This window comes from Myotis lucifugus, unplaced genomic scaffold (genome assembly GCF_000147115.1).
Source record: "Myotis lucifugus unplaced genomic scaffold, Myoluc2.0 scaffold_21, whole genome shotgun sequence".
Lineage (NCBI taxonomy): Eukaryota > Metazoa > Chordata > Mammalia > Chiroptera > Vespertilionidae > Myotis > Myotis lucifugus.
Window position 1 is genome coordinate 57,823 of NW_005871069.1, and position 13,267 is coordinate 71,089.

Genomic DNA, 13,267 nt, shown 5'->3' on the forward strand with positions numbered 1-13,267 from the left:
GTTGGGGCGCTGCACCCTGTCACACACAGAGCTGCATGGCGATCAGAGGGTTGGGGAGCTCCCCCCTGTCACGCACTGAGCAGGGCGGATAGGGAGGTTGTGGCCCCGCCCCCTGTCACACACAGAGCCGCAGGGTGATCAGAGGGTTTGGTCGCTGCCCCCTGTCACGCTGATCCTGGTGCTGGGAGGCATATTACCCTTTTACTATATAGGATAGAGGCCTGGTGCACGGGTGGGGGGTGGCTGGTTTGCCCTGAAGGGTGTCCTGGATCAGGGTGGGGTCCCCACTGGGGTGCCTGGCCAGCCTGGGTGAGGGGATGATGGCTGTTTGCATCTGGTCACACCCCCTTCAGGGTGGGGGTCCCGCTTGGGTGCCTGGCAGCCTGGGTGAGGGGATGATGGCTGTTTGCATCTGGTCACACCCCCTTTAGGGTGGGGGTCCCCACTGGGGTGCCTGGCCAGCCTGGGTGAGGGGCTGAGGGCCGTTTTCAGGCTGGCGGGTGACTGAAGCACCCAACCTGTCCTTTTTTTCTTTTTTTTTTTTTTATTCTGGGCCAGCTTTAGCTCTGAGGCTTGGCTCCAGCTATGAGACCTCCGCTGCTGAAAGCAGGTTTCTGGCCTTTGTTTACCTTCTGTATTTGAAACAATGTTGCGGTCCTGCTGGCTGAAGCCCAGGGTTTTGTTTAGCTTCTATATTTGTTACAGTGTTGCTTAGAGTGCAGCTGAGAGGCCGGCAAGGCAGGCGGGGAAGCTTGGCTTCCTCCGTCACTGAAGCAAGCAAGCCTCCCTGTTCTCGTCAGCTGCCTGGCTGCCGGCAGCCATCTTGGTTGGCAGTTAATTTGCATATCTCACTGATTAGCCAATGGGAAGGGTAGCGGCCGTACGGCTAATTACCCTGTTTCTCTTTTATTAGATAGGATAGGGTATTTGTAGATGTAATTAAGATGAGGTCATACTGCAGCAGGGTGGACCCTCCACTTTAATTGGATTGATGTCCTTACAAATGAATGCATGCATCCTGAGGAAAGCAACCCACTTGAGGGCTGCCACTCAGAAGTGTGACACGCCCAGGTTGCTCATCCCAGGTGGTGACGGACAAGCCTGCTGAGGCCCCATGACTCAGAGCCATGATAAGCAGTTCTTGCTCCATGCCCTGGAACTGAGTCCTAATGAGAGTGTGGCAGTGGGTCCAGAAAATTCTGCAACCCCTTTCCCACCCGCCAAAGTATATAGTAGTTATGTAAATAAGTAAGTAACCTATATACATTTAAAGAAATCAGCATTATACAAATATACAAGGACACATGTTCCCTGATGGAAGTATGACCCTATAATCCTGACATATTAGCAAAGGAGCAAACATGTGGATGTTTCAATCTACATGAGAGCTGTTGTTCTCAAGGGTTGTCTTGTGAGGCTGTGCACTTGGTCTGTTGGTTGTTCAGAGTGACTCAGGAGTCCCTCCTTCTGAAATTGCCTTTAGAAGCAGTTTATGAAATTTTTGAGATGTATGGTCATATTGCTCACATGGCATTCTACAGCTTGTTGGTCTCATTCCTGGGACACAGCTCCATGAGTTTCAATTACTTAAAAATAAAATCGACCTTCCAAGAGTGATGATTTGTCATCCATGAAGAGAATCAAAAGATATGTCATTGAATGTTTTGAGAGCCCTAAGGATGTTTGTATCCTTTCACCAAATATCTACTTAGGGAGCATTACAGGTCGGTATAAGGGTGCTGGTGCAGCAGAAAGAAGTGGAAGCTGGAATTCCCCCTAAATGAGAACTGTTCAGTGACCTTTTGTACATTCATGTGATAAAATATTCCTAAGGAATTTAAATTTAAGTTTTAGAAAAAGATGATAAAACATTGAAAGTGTCATCCCAATTCTATCAAAACAAATATTGAAAGAATATGCCTCAATACTGAGTGATTCTAATGTTTTTCTTTAGACTTTTTTGTACTTTATAAATTTCCTACAATGAATATATATTCTTTTGTCATTAAAAATAAAATTAATCGGTCAATTAAGGTATATGCAAAAATTTAACCCATTTTCAGCATGCAGTCCTATGAGTGTTGACAAATGTAGACAGTCATGTGCCCACCTCCACAATCAAGACATAGGACATTTCTATCACCCCAAAGAGTTGCTTTGTGCCTCCTTATAGTCAATCCTCTCTCCCTCTGAGACTTTTAGAAACTATTTTCAATATTTGGCACTACTTTTTACAAGAATCTGCACCAACAAAGGCAATAAACTCCTGCAAGAAACCTGCGATGTCTTCCCATTGGGGGATGGGCTGTACTTGTGAGCAGCCTGCACCACTGCACTTTTCAAGTTTAGCATTCTTACTCCAATGGCATGACAAATAATATATTTATTTTTAATCATTAGCAACAGCCACAGGCAAATTAAAACGCAACCGAAATACTGTACTTCAGAAGCGAGTACATGTTAAATGGCTTATCCCTCACAAACAGCTCGTCATTGACACTGGTAATCAGGCACATCCCTAATCACAGGGAATGCGAGAAGTGAGAGGCCTGTAATGAGAGAGAAGAATCAGCCAAACCCGGCAGCCAGCTCCCTGGTGCTGCCCTACAGGCTGCCACGTGCTTGAGGGTAATTTCTATTTAAGAACTGGCTGGAAGAACAGCACTCCTGACCCACATTTTAGGAACTCCTCGCCTGCATTCAAAGCTCAGCACAAATGTCCGGCCCACCCTGCCTGGGGTTGTTTCTCTTTGTCCTCATCCTCCCACCTCGGGACCATGTATCACATCAGACCCGGCCTGGTTCCCAGCCAGAGCCTGCACACAGTGTGTACACCTGCTGCTGCCCGGAGTGCCCTCCCTCTCTCAGCCGTAGAAACCCTGCTCTTCTTCAGACACCAGCCTGCAGTTTTCACTTGTCAAGCCTTCTCTGGTGCCCCAGCTAGAATCCACCACTCCCTCTGCTCAGCTTCCTCTGTCACATAATCAGGCAAAAGTTTTCCGCAAGGACCAGAAACCCAACTCAGACTAACTTGTGCCAAAAAGGGAAAATGACTGGTCTGGAAGCCAAACTGTGGGAAAAGCAGGGATGCTGGAAAGCAGAGATTTGACTAAGGTTGTAGTTTTCCCAGTTTATCTCAGGGGGTTGTCAGCCTCAGTGTCCCAAACTCCATGCGGTGAAAGAGCACGTGGTGGCTGCGCTTCGGCTCTAGTCCACAGCATCACACGCAGGAGGGAGGGTGCTGCCCTCCCAGCAGCAGCTTCACAAGTCCCAGGAAGGCCCCTGGGGCCCACCCGGTGGTGGCCTGGTGGCCGAGAGCAGGAGGCACTCAGATTGGGTAGGGTTAGGGCCCGGACATCTGTGTTCGGCAGCTCCCCTCCAACCACATGATGTGGCAGGGGCAGGAGGAGGGTCATGCATTTGCAGAATCAGGAAGCTGTGGTGGGAAAACAGAACACTGGCGGCCAAAAACAAGACAGGTCTGCTGCTAAGAATAGATCACACTTGACTTATTTGGATACACACTGAACTTTGCTTTCCATAGGGACTGAGAACTCGTTAAGGGCAAACTGGTCTTCCTGTCACTCCAGAGCAGGACTTTGCCAAGCTTAGGCCCAGGAGACTCCAATAATGTTTGTTGAGTTGGATGCTCGTTAATGGGAGTATTTTGCACTGATGATGTCATGTGAGTCACTCATGACATTTGTAAGATCTAGGATCTTTGCACATTCTCACTAAACTGTGGAGGTTACCGGGATGCTAACAATGAAAATGTACCTCAAGGTCCTCTTTCCCCCAGAGCGGACTTAATCTATCCTCAATTCTCAATTATGTTAAAGGAATAAAGCAAAGATTTAGTGTCACCTAGCTGCTACCTTGTCAAATTTTTGTCTATTAAAGAGTAAATTATCTGACAGTACTCTTATTTTGGATTAGTAAGGTCATTATAATGATTACAAGAACCCCTTTTTAGATTTTAACTTGCCAGATTCAATATTGCTATATTTTATACCATATAAGTGGTTGGCCTCTTTTTTATTCCTATGGAAACATTAGAGAAACTAGTTAACAATATTCCAATAAACTTTTAACTCAAAAAAGAAGTGTTTATTTTAGACATATTTTCCCAAGCTCTCCGGAACAAAAAGTTATTCACATGAATACAGGGGTGTTTTTGAAAAACATATAAATAGTTTGCCCTGCTGGGCACCAGGAGATGCTAGACATGGCGCATACTCAGGGCCTACGGAGTGTGGGAAAGAGGTGGCCCGAGGCTCCAACGATAACTGGGTGTGGTCCTCTGTCTCACTCCCTGCTCTGCCCATATCCTGCCCTACAGACCCCATCTGCTGAATTTCATCAGGCTCTGTCTCCTCATCTTTTTCCCACTGTCAGCACCATAGTCTAGGCCTGCATTATCTCTCCCTAGACCAGGAATTGGCACATGTTTTCTGTAAAGGGCCAAATTAAATATTTCAGGCTTTGTGGACATATAGTCTCTGTTCCAGCTACTCAGCACTGCCATGGTAACAGCAGCCATGGACAGCATGTCAGCGAGTCACTGGCTGTGTTCCAACAACCCCAGGCTGTGGCCTGGGTTTGGCCAAAGTGTCCTTTAACCACTTCATCCAGAGGCCAGTGTCTGGTACCTAAGAAACATTCAATAAAAGTTTGTTGAAAGAATGAATGAGTCCCCTAGTCCAGGCAGGCTATGATGTCATGCTATGACTGAGCTGCCAAATATTATTTCCAATTTCATGGACCTAAGGTAGAAGACTTAGAGCTCTTTTTGGATTTATTAAAAATTAGAATTCCATTCTCCTTCTAACAACACAATCTACATGTTCACTTATTGTTCTATGTATACTTGCTTTGGAAACATAGACTCCAGCAGCTCTTAGTGTAAGCATTTTAAAACCGTTGCTCTTGGTGGCAAGTTTGATGCAGGCTGAAACAAGAGGTGTTTTGTTTTTCTGACATAGGTGAATGATGAAAAGATCTGCTAGCTGACAGAAAGAACATCTCATTGTTAAACTTTGTGTTGGTCAGACGAGTTTTGCATATCTTTAGGATTAATCATTCTTGGAAGAAATTCCTCACCTTGTTACTCAAAGGCTTTGCTTCAGCTGTCCATTTTTAGGAAAAAGGGTTGCCATGGGTCACAATGCTTCCCTCTGCCCCAACATAACTCCACGCTGGGGTGGGGGTGCCCCTGGGGACTGGCATGAAGCCATTGTGTCCTATGCTGAATGGGTACAGCCAGGACCAGATGAACTTCTGTGTCAGAATAAGGTTTAGGTAAATTATCTCCCAGTCCTATTAGCAAACTCTTCCAAGGCATTGTGCTTTTAAGAAACTTTCAGAGGATCACGGAGCCAAAATACCACCCAAACAGTCACAGCAGGTTTGGGGCTAGAACCCTGTGCACTCCCAGGAGTCAGTGAGATGCTGGGGCAAGCTTCCACCAGCTCAGGAGAGACCACTGTGCACCCCTCTGCCCAGTGCCTCACAGTGGAGCTCGAAATCAGGGTGGTGGGAGTATCTGCACAATGGATATGGGTGAACAGTACAAATCAGGCCTTTGTTCCTGGGAAGGCCTATTGTTTAACCCTTTCAGTGCAACACTAACTCCCTTGTAAAGTCAATTTTTCTCATCCTCCTGAACTGGGATGTATTACAAGACAGAGCAACTGACCAACCAGTGCATTATTTCTAACATTGTGAGGTTCAGAAAGATCAATATTACTTGATTCCTGCCTTCAAGGAGTTTGTCTGAGAGATAAAGCATGGACATATGAAAAGTAACTAATCAAAGTGACCGTGTATAAGTTTCTTAATCTCTCTGCATCTCAGTTTTCTCATCTGTAAAATGGCCACAAAAATACTTGCAGAAAAGATGAGGATTAACTTAAATCATGTATATAATGCATCTAGCTGTAGCAAGGGTGATCATATGTACTTAATAAAACTGGCTATTATTACTTTTATTATTATTCATTAACTGAAGAAGAAAGACGTTGGAGATGAGGAGAGTAACAGGAAGTTAAGATTTGAGGCAAGTGAGCCTGTGGCAGTAGTTTCAATCTAGAGACCACAAAACAGTTAAAGGGTCAGTGTCAGATATCTGGTCTACCAACAAGTCCCAAGTAGTATAAGAACCTGAACAAGGGGAGGCTGCTCTTGGCTCTCCCAGCACTTTTGCCTGTGGCTTCAGGCTTCAATCAGAGCCTCATCTATCATAGGACTCAAAATAGTGTCAGGAGAGAAACAGCTGCTACCAAAACCTACTCAGCTTGCCCCACACCGAGGTCTCAGGAACCTCCACGGCATAGGTTTGTGCAAAGGAAAGAGGCAGCAATACGTGGAGGGACACCAATTCATTGTCCTCCACATATGAGAGAGCAGAAAAGAGTCACCTGTCTGCTAGGAGGGTTCTGAGCTGCTGCCCCTCCACTGGGTTTTGGAGGGGAAGCTCCCACTATGGTAAGTGGGTCACCATGAACATTTTGAGCAACCACAAGGAAGATAAGAGCTAAGCTCTTGTTTCCTTTCAGAAAGTAGAAAATATTACTTCATGTGTAGTTTTGGGGGATGATTTTAATGATTTAATTAAACTGTATACCTCCCTCACCATTGGAATTTCAAATATATAAAGAAAAAATGTTTTGATTTTTCACACAGTAGTGTTTAGAGATGTATCTGTCTATATGCTCAAAATAGGTGGTGGATGGGCATGTTGCTAACAGGGGGCTTCTTTCAGACAGCACCACCCATGGTCACCACTGATGTGGGTTATTGCAGCAGTCAGTATTTTTTTAAGCAACAGAAACCAGTTTTGCCAGTTTAAGCAAAATGGGAATTGATTACAAAGTTATTAACTAGCTCAGAACTCTCTTGGAAGGATGGAGACCCAGGCTTGGAAGGAACTCCTTGCCTCACTCAATCCAAATAACACTATAGCAGGGCCACTTCTGACGCCGGGCACACAGGGCCCCAGCGCTGCTGCCTCCTTCACCAGCATGGATTCTGCACCGTCTCTCTTTCTTCACACCACTGGCTTTGACTCGAGGTTTGCCGTGGGTGCGTGCGACCGGTGGAGCCCAGGCGACAGTGCAGGAAGCTGGGAAAGTGAGAAATTGGCATAATCAGTTCTTGTGCTGAGAGATGAGCTCTGCCATGTAAGGTAGGGGATGACAAAAACAACAGGAAAGGGTTCAGAGCAATAAGAATACTTTGACTACAGTAGTAGCGCATATCCAACTAAAGGTGGTTTAAACTGGGACTTATCTTCTCAAACCATGAGAAATCCAGAACCAAGTGGTGTCACATTTGGTAAATGCAGCCACAAGAATGCTAGTAAAGCCAAGTGCTTTCCATCTTTCTGCTCCACCATCCACAGAGCCCTGATTTTCATCTTTAGGCTTAGCTCATTGTGGTTATGAGATGATGGCCACAATTCTAGACATTACATCTTCACACAAGCAAGTCCCAAGAATAACAAGTGGCATTTCTCTTTATTGGGGAGAAAAACTTTCATAAGAAGTTATATAGGAAGATCCCCTGGTGTCTCATTGGCCAAGATTGGGACATACACTCATGTCCTTGCTACAGAGGAGACTGGGAACCTGAGTTCCTGACATTTTTAGCCTCCGTAGTGCAATGTAGATTCTACCAAGAAAAGGAAGAACAGGGGAATAGCCGCTGGGTAGACAACCAGCCAGGCCTCTTGGAGGGCTACCAGGCTGATCCTATGCAGTGGGATTGCCATTGGCTTTCCCCCTGCATGAAAACTCCAGTCTTCCAGCATCATCTGCCCATTGGCTCTGTTGGGAAGGATTCTGAAGTTCTGTCTGGGCTCAGCAGGAAAGAATGATATCAGGAATTAGTGATGTCTGCCACAGGAATGGGAGCAGGAAATGTCAGCACATGGGCCACAGCTTGCCATACCTCGTCTGGGAAGGGACCGGCCTGCTTTATCAACTCTCTTCATTTCTTTGCAAAGGATTTCAATCTGCTTTTGAAGAGCTGGGCACACCGACATCGTTTCAGTGGGGACAGCGGTGAGCTTGTGTGGTGTCACTCACACACACACACACACACACACACACACACACACACACACCCTCCACTCTGGTTGCTCTCTCCTGATGTCCAGGCTGTTTCTGTGCCACATGGTTCCAACTGAAATGATTAGAATGAATCTTTGGCCTGGGAATACGTGCTTGGTGGTACCAGGACTGGCTGGGGGAGATCAACTGTATTGTGGTAGCATCTAATGTTTTCTTCCTTAAATGTTTATTTCACTTGTGGTGGCCACTTTGAGGAAATTTGGTGTAAATTTTGCTCCTGCTATCCAGGGATGCTTGGTTCAAATCTCTGTATTCCAGGGTAAGAAGTAGCTAACTCATTTGGCCTTTCTTAGTGCATAACTGCAAAGAAGACATTAACAATACACACTTCTCCAACCACAATTGGAATCGTCGCTAATGATAAGTAACACAACAGAGTAAACTTTACAGTTTACAAAACACCTTCCACACAGGTTATTGCTTAAAGTTTCAAGAGTGGCAACAGTCTTGTGACTCAGTCAGTGAGGTAATAACAGTAGCTAACTTTTATTAAGTTCTTACAACCTTCTAATCACTGTGCCAAATATTTCCCTGCATATAGTCTTCCATTAATTTAATCCTTGCCACAATATTCTGAGGAGGTACTATTGTGTTTCCTGTTTGTCAGAGGAGGACATTGAAGCCCACAGAGTTTAACTTCCCCAAGGTCCCATAACTTGTGAGTGGTAGACCCTGAATTCAAACTGTGCGATCTAAACTTTTACTCCTCCTGTTCTAGAGCTCTTTTTAAAATATATGTTTTTATTGATTCTGAGAGAGAGAGGAAAGGAGAGGGAGGAGAGAAACATCGATAAGCTGCCTCCTGCACGCCCCCTACTGGGAATTAAGTCCACAACCCTGTCATGTGCCCTGACCGGGCATTGGACGGGCGACCTCTCCGTGCACCTCATTCAACCAACTGAGCCACACTGTCCAGGGCTCTCGTGCTCTTTATTATTACTATTTTTACTTTACCATCACTGTTATTCCCATTTGGGGGCTGAGGAAACTGTTGTCTATGATGATTGGCAGTGGTTCATCCAAGGCCACCCAGCTGGTAGAGAGTAGACCCACCCAAGGCTTCTTAATCCATCACCCCAAGGCCCGAAAACAGATGATTGCTGTTACTAAGGGTAGAGTTTTAGCTTTTAGAAAAGTTATGGATTGTAATATCATATGATTGTGTAATTGCCTAATTCATCAGATGTTATCCAAACTGAATTCCAGGTAGCACAGGGCCACCTTAATTAGAATCTTCGTTCAATTACTTAACCTCTCTGAGCCTTAGGCTCTCTATTTGGGAAATACAAACTATTTTATAGAATTTTGGGGAGGATTAAATGAGATAATCTTAGGAACTACCTACATAACACCTGACACTTAAATATGCTGACTATCCTTTGTCATCTCCACATGCCTGTCTTCTTTTTCCTGTTTTCAAAAGGAATGTACTTCCTATATGGTCATCAGGGAAAATTCAGGAAGGTGTGCCCTGGTTATGGGTTTTTCCACAGGCAGTGACCAGAAGCCTTGGCCCTTCCACTGTTGTGTACCAAATGCATCCATTAGGGCTTTGGCCTTTCAAAACAAAGGTGGATTTTATTAGATGCCCAAGTCTTCTTTCAGACAGTAGATATCAGGTCTGAGCCAACAATTTCCTCTGTGTTTGGAAGCAAGATGGCTTCTTTATTAAAAAATCTATCTTTATTGTTGAAAGTATTACAGATGTCCCCTTCGTTTTTGTTTTGTGCAAGATGGCTTCTTACGTGTCAGAGGATCTCAAACCCAGGACTTTGCGTGGTGGGCAAAGACAAAAAGGCTAAGTATGCACCAGTGGTTAACAGGTAGTCAATATTTGTTCATTCATTCTCTTGAAAGTGCATCATGAAACTTTGAAATGACAGCTAAGATTTAGTCATGCCTTATGCCAAACTGCTGGTGATTTAGAAAAGTGCCCCTGATAGTCACCTGCAAATCGCCGTGTGGGCCCTCCACTGAGTGAGTTAGATGCTAAAGTAATTCCCGCCTAGACACTAAGGGTCCTCGTAGCCTGGTATACAGTAGGTGTCCAGTAAATGCTGATGTTGGATGTGACAGACATCATGAGATAGATGGTCTCAACTTCCTCAAAATGAAGATAATGTGGGAAGGCTATTCCCAGGTCTTAAGACACCACGATTGCAAAAATAGGTGCTGCTTCCTCTGGGTTTTTGGCAGAAATGTTCCCCCTCAAGTGATTCAGCAGACACGTAAAGAGGAAAACTGGATAAGGAAGTGAGCTTCTTGGATGACATCAGTGCCGGCCACCCACAGCCAGAGAAGGGACTGTCCGCGGGCTCCAGGGCCAGCCACAGTCACGATGACAACAATGCCACTTCAGCTTCACACCCACAGTCTCCTGTCCTGGGGTCAAGAAGGAAGTGGCACCAGAAGTCAAAAAACCTATTTTAGGTTTTATTTTTTGACTGTACAAGATGATAAGCATGAAACAAAATTTCCCTCCAGTCTATAACAGCCTTAGGTAATTAGTAACAATTTTCCTTTCAAAATTCTATAGACTTCACATAAAGCTGAGACCAGCATGTTTTTGTGTGTGTTTGTTTTCAAATGACTTAGATTTAATACCGGAAGCAAACTAAATGGAAAGCTTACAATAGTGAAGAATTACATGTCAGTGCCTTTTGCAAACTGAGCTGAGACAGAAAGGGACTGGGGCTGCCCTTCAACCTGATCCTTTCCAAACAAAGACATCCACAGTGTCCCTGGACATCTGGCTCAGGCAAGGGGGAGACTGTGGGACCTGTGTGTTGAGATCACCTCGCCCACCACTCACTCCCGGCCAACATCAGGAGCCCCGAATTGCTGGCCATGGTCATCACCCTTCTTTTGGTGGCCTGAGACAATGTCCTTAATCCGCAGCAGCAGAACTGCAGTCTCCATTGCTGTCTTATATGTTTGCAGTTTTATAGCCAATGGCTCCCAGATGCCCAGTTCTTTCATGTCCACCAAAGTACCTGTTTCACCATTTACACCCCAGGTCTCACAGTTCTCCTGGGTATGCTTGGCCCGAAGGGAGTTAAGTAGACAAATGGTACTGGCTCCACAGTTCTGGATAAGGGTACAAGGGATGACCTCCAGGGCCTGGGTAACAGCCCTGTGTTGTCATTCCTCCACACCAGTCATGGCCTTGGATTTTTCTGTCAAGGTCTGGGCCACAGCCATCTCCCGGAGGAGAAAGGTACAAGCCTTGGGGTCTTTACACTCAGTGATAAATGTAAAGTACTCATCTCCAATTTTCTTGATTTCCAACAGTCTTGATCCTATTCCAACATCATCTTCTCTCAGTTCTTCTGGTCGGCTGACTATCTGGGCCTCACAGGCTCAAGCGATGTGATTATTGTCTGCCTCCCGGACTCTGAGGGTGGCTGTGATATTGGCCCACATGAGGTAGTGCTGAGCTAAGTCTGAGATGCCCTTTTCAGTGCTGACCACATCGGGCTTCATATGGATAATGTCCTCACAGACCTGCTGGATGTATTCTTCTTCCATTTGGAGGATTCGGGTGAAGTCTTCCTCTCGCATGATCTCAATGTCAGTCTGGCTTTCTCCTTTCTTGTATTCCAGAGAAGAATCCAGCAGCACAATGCGAGTGTTCTTGATATAGCGCCGCCTTTGTGAATGGGTCACATCTTTGTTAATCATGACTCCACATAAAACACACCAGTCTTCAATAATACCCCCAGGTATCTTTTCCACCTTTGCATATTTCTTGATATCAATCTCCTTCTGGCTATTCTCCTCAAACTGTGCAGTTTTGACAGCATTCAGGGCAATGCTACAAGCCAAAGGGGACCACGGACTGATTGCTTTGGTAATAATGGAGCTGTTGATACTGTTCAGCATCATATCTTGGTTATTGGTGTCGTCGGGAGTACTGATTTTCTTTAGGGTATTGATCATATCATTCAGTGCCTTTCGATAAACACTGATCACCAACCAGCATTGGGTGCATCTGCTGCTCTAGGAAGTGCTCAGCCACAGAGAGCATCTCCCCGGGAGAATAATTACTGATGCGGTCCCATTCCAACCTCTTCATCCTGTCCGGCTAATTTCAGTCATGGACTTGGCTGCTGGATGCTGAACTTGGATCTCTTGAAGAATTGCATTGCCATCATTAGTCATCACAATGCCTCCCATTGTGTCCAAAAGCATCTTCATCACAGACTTGGGTCCCAAACATGTTTGGATGATATCTGCAATAGTCTTGGAGGCATTGATGTTTACAGATTGAACTTTTCTTCCAGATTCACGCTTTATGTTCTGACTAAGCACGAGCACAGGATGGTGGCCCATCATGGCAGCGTGATGCAGAGCCTGGTACCCAGAGCAGAGGCAGCAGGCAGAAGCTTCTGGAAAGGGAACCTCCAGGCATGTTTAATAGCAGTTTGTAGGGCAGATGAAAGCAACCATTTACAAAGGACCTACTGTGTGCTGGGCATAATGCAAATGATTTTGCAGTTATTTTCCTTACCCTCACAACATTACTAGTAAGATTTAGGGATGTCACATAAGGCATGCAAATTTGGAAAAGTAACAGAGTCGAGATTCAAATCTAGATTTAAAATAAAATATTAGGTTTAGATAAGAAATATTCAAATGAGTTAGGAAGAAAGATAAAATGAAATACTGAATGGATTAGCACATTTGCATTGTTTGTATAATCCATAAATATAAATATGAGCACATATGTTTGGTTTTCATTTACTGATCTGCAGTCTGTAGCTCGTGTGTTTTGGGTTGCTTTTGTTCTCCACTATTAGAAATAAATTTGTACCCAGATATCTACAGTCTTTCATCTGGTTCTTTCTGTAACCACCAGGATGTCTGCCATAACCTTTACCACCCAGTGTTTCCCAAACAGGTACCTCGAAGAGTCGCTGTCAACCGGGTACTACAAAGTGGGGCCCTAAAATGTATGCCACGCACAAATTCGAAGTTTAAGCATAATTAAACAGATTTATTTAGCACAAGACTTTTCTACTTTTGGAGTCTTTTATTCACTAACACATATTATGAATTTTCAAGGGGCATGATATAACATTTCCCAAACCCAGTTGAGCCCGCATATTTTTTCCTTTCTTTCCTCCTCCTCTTCCTTC

At 44.9% G+C, this 13,267-nt stretch overlaps 1 pseudogene; it reads right to left on the reverse strand.

Moving 5' to 3' along the window:
- Window positions 1-10,937: 10,937 nt before the first annotated feature.
- Window positions 10,938-12,488, reverse strand: LOC102423052 (annotated as a pseudogene).
- Window positions 12,489-13,267: the final 779 nt, after the last annotated feature.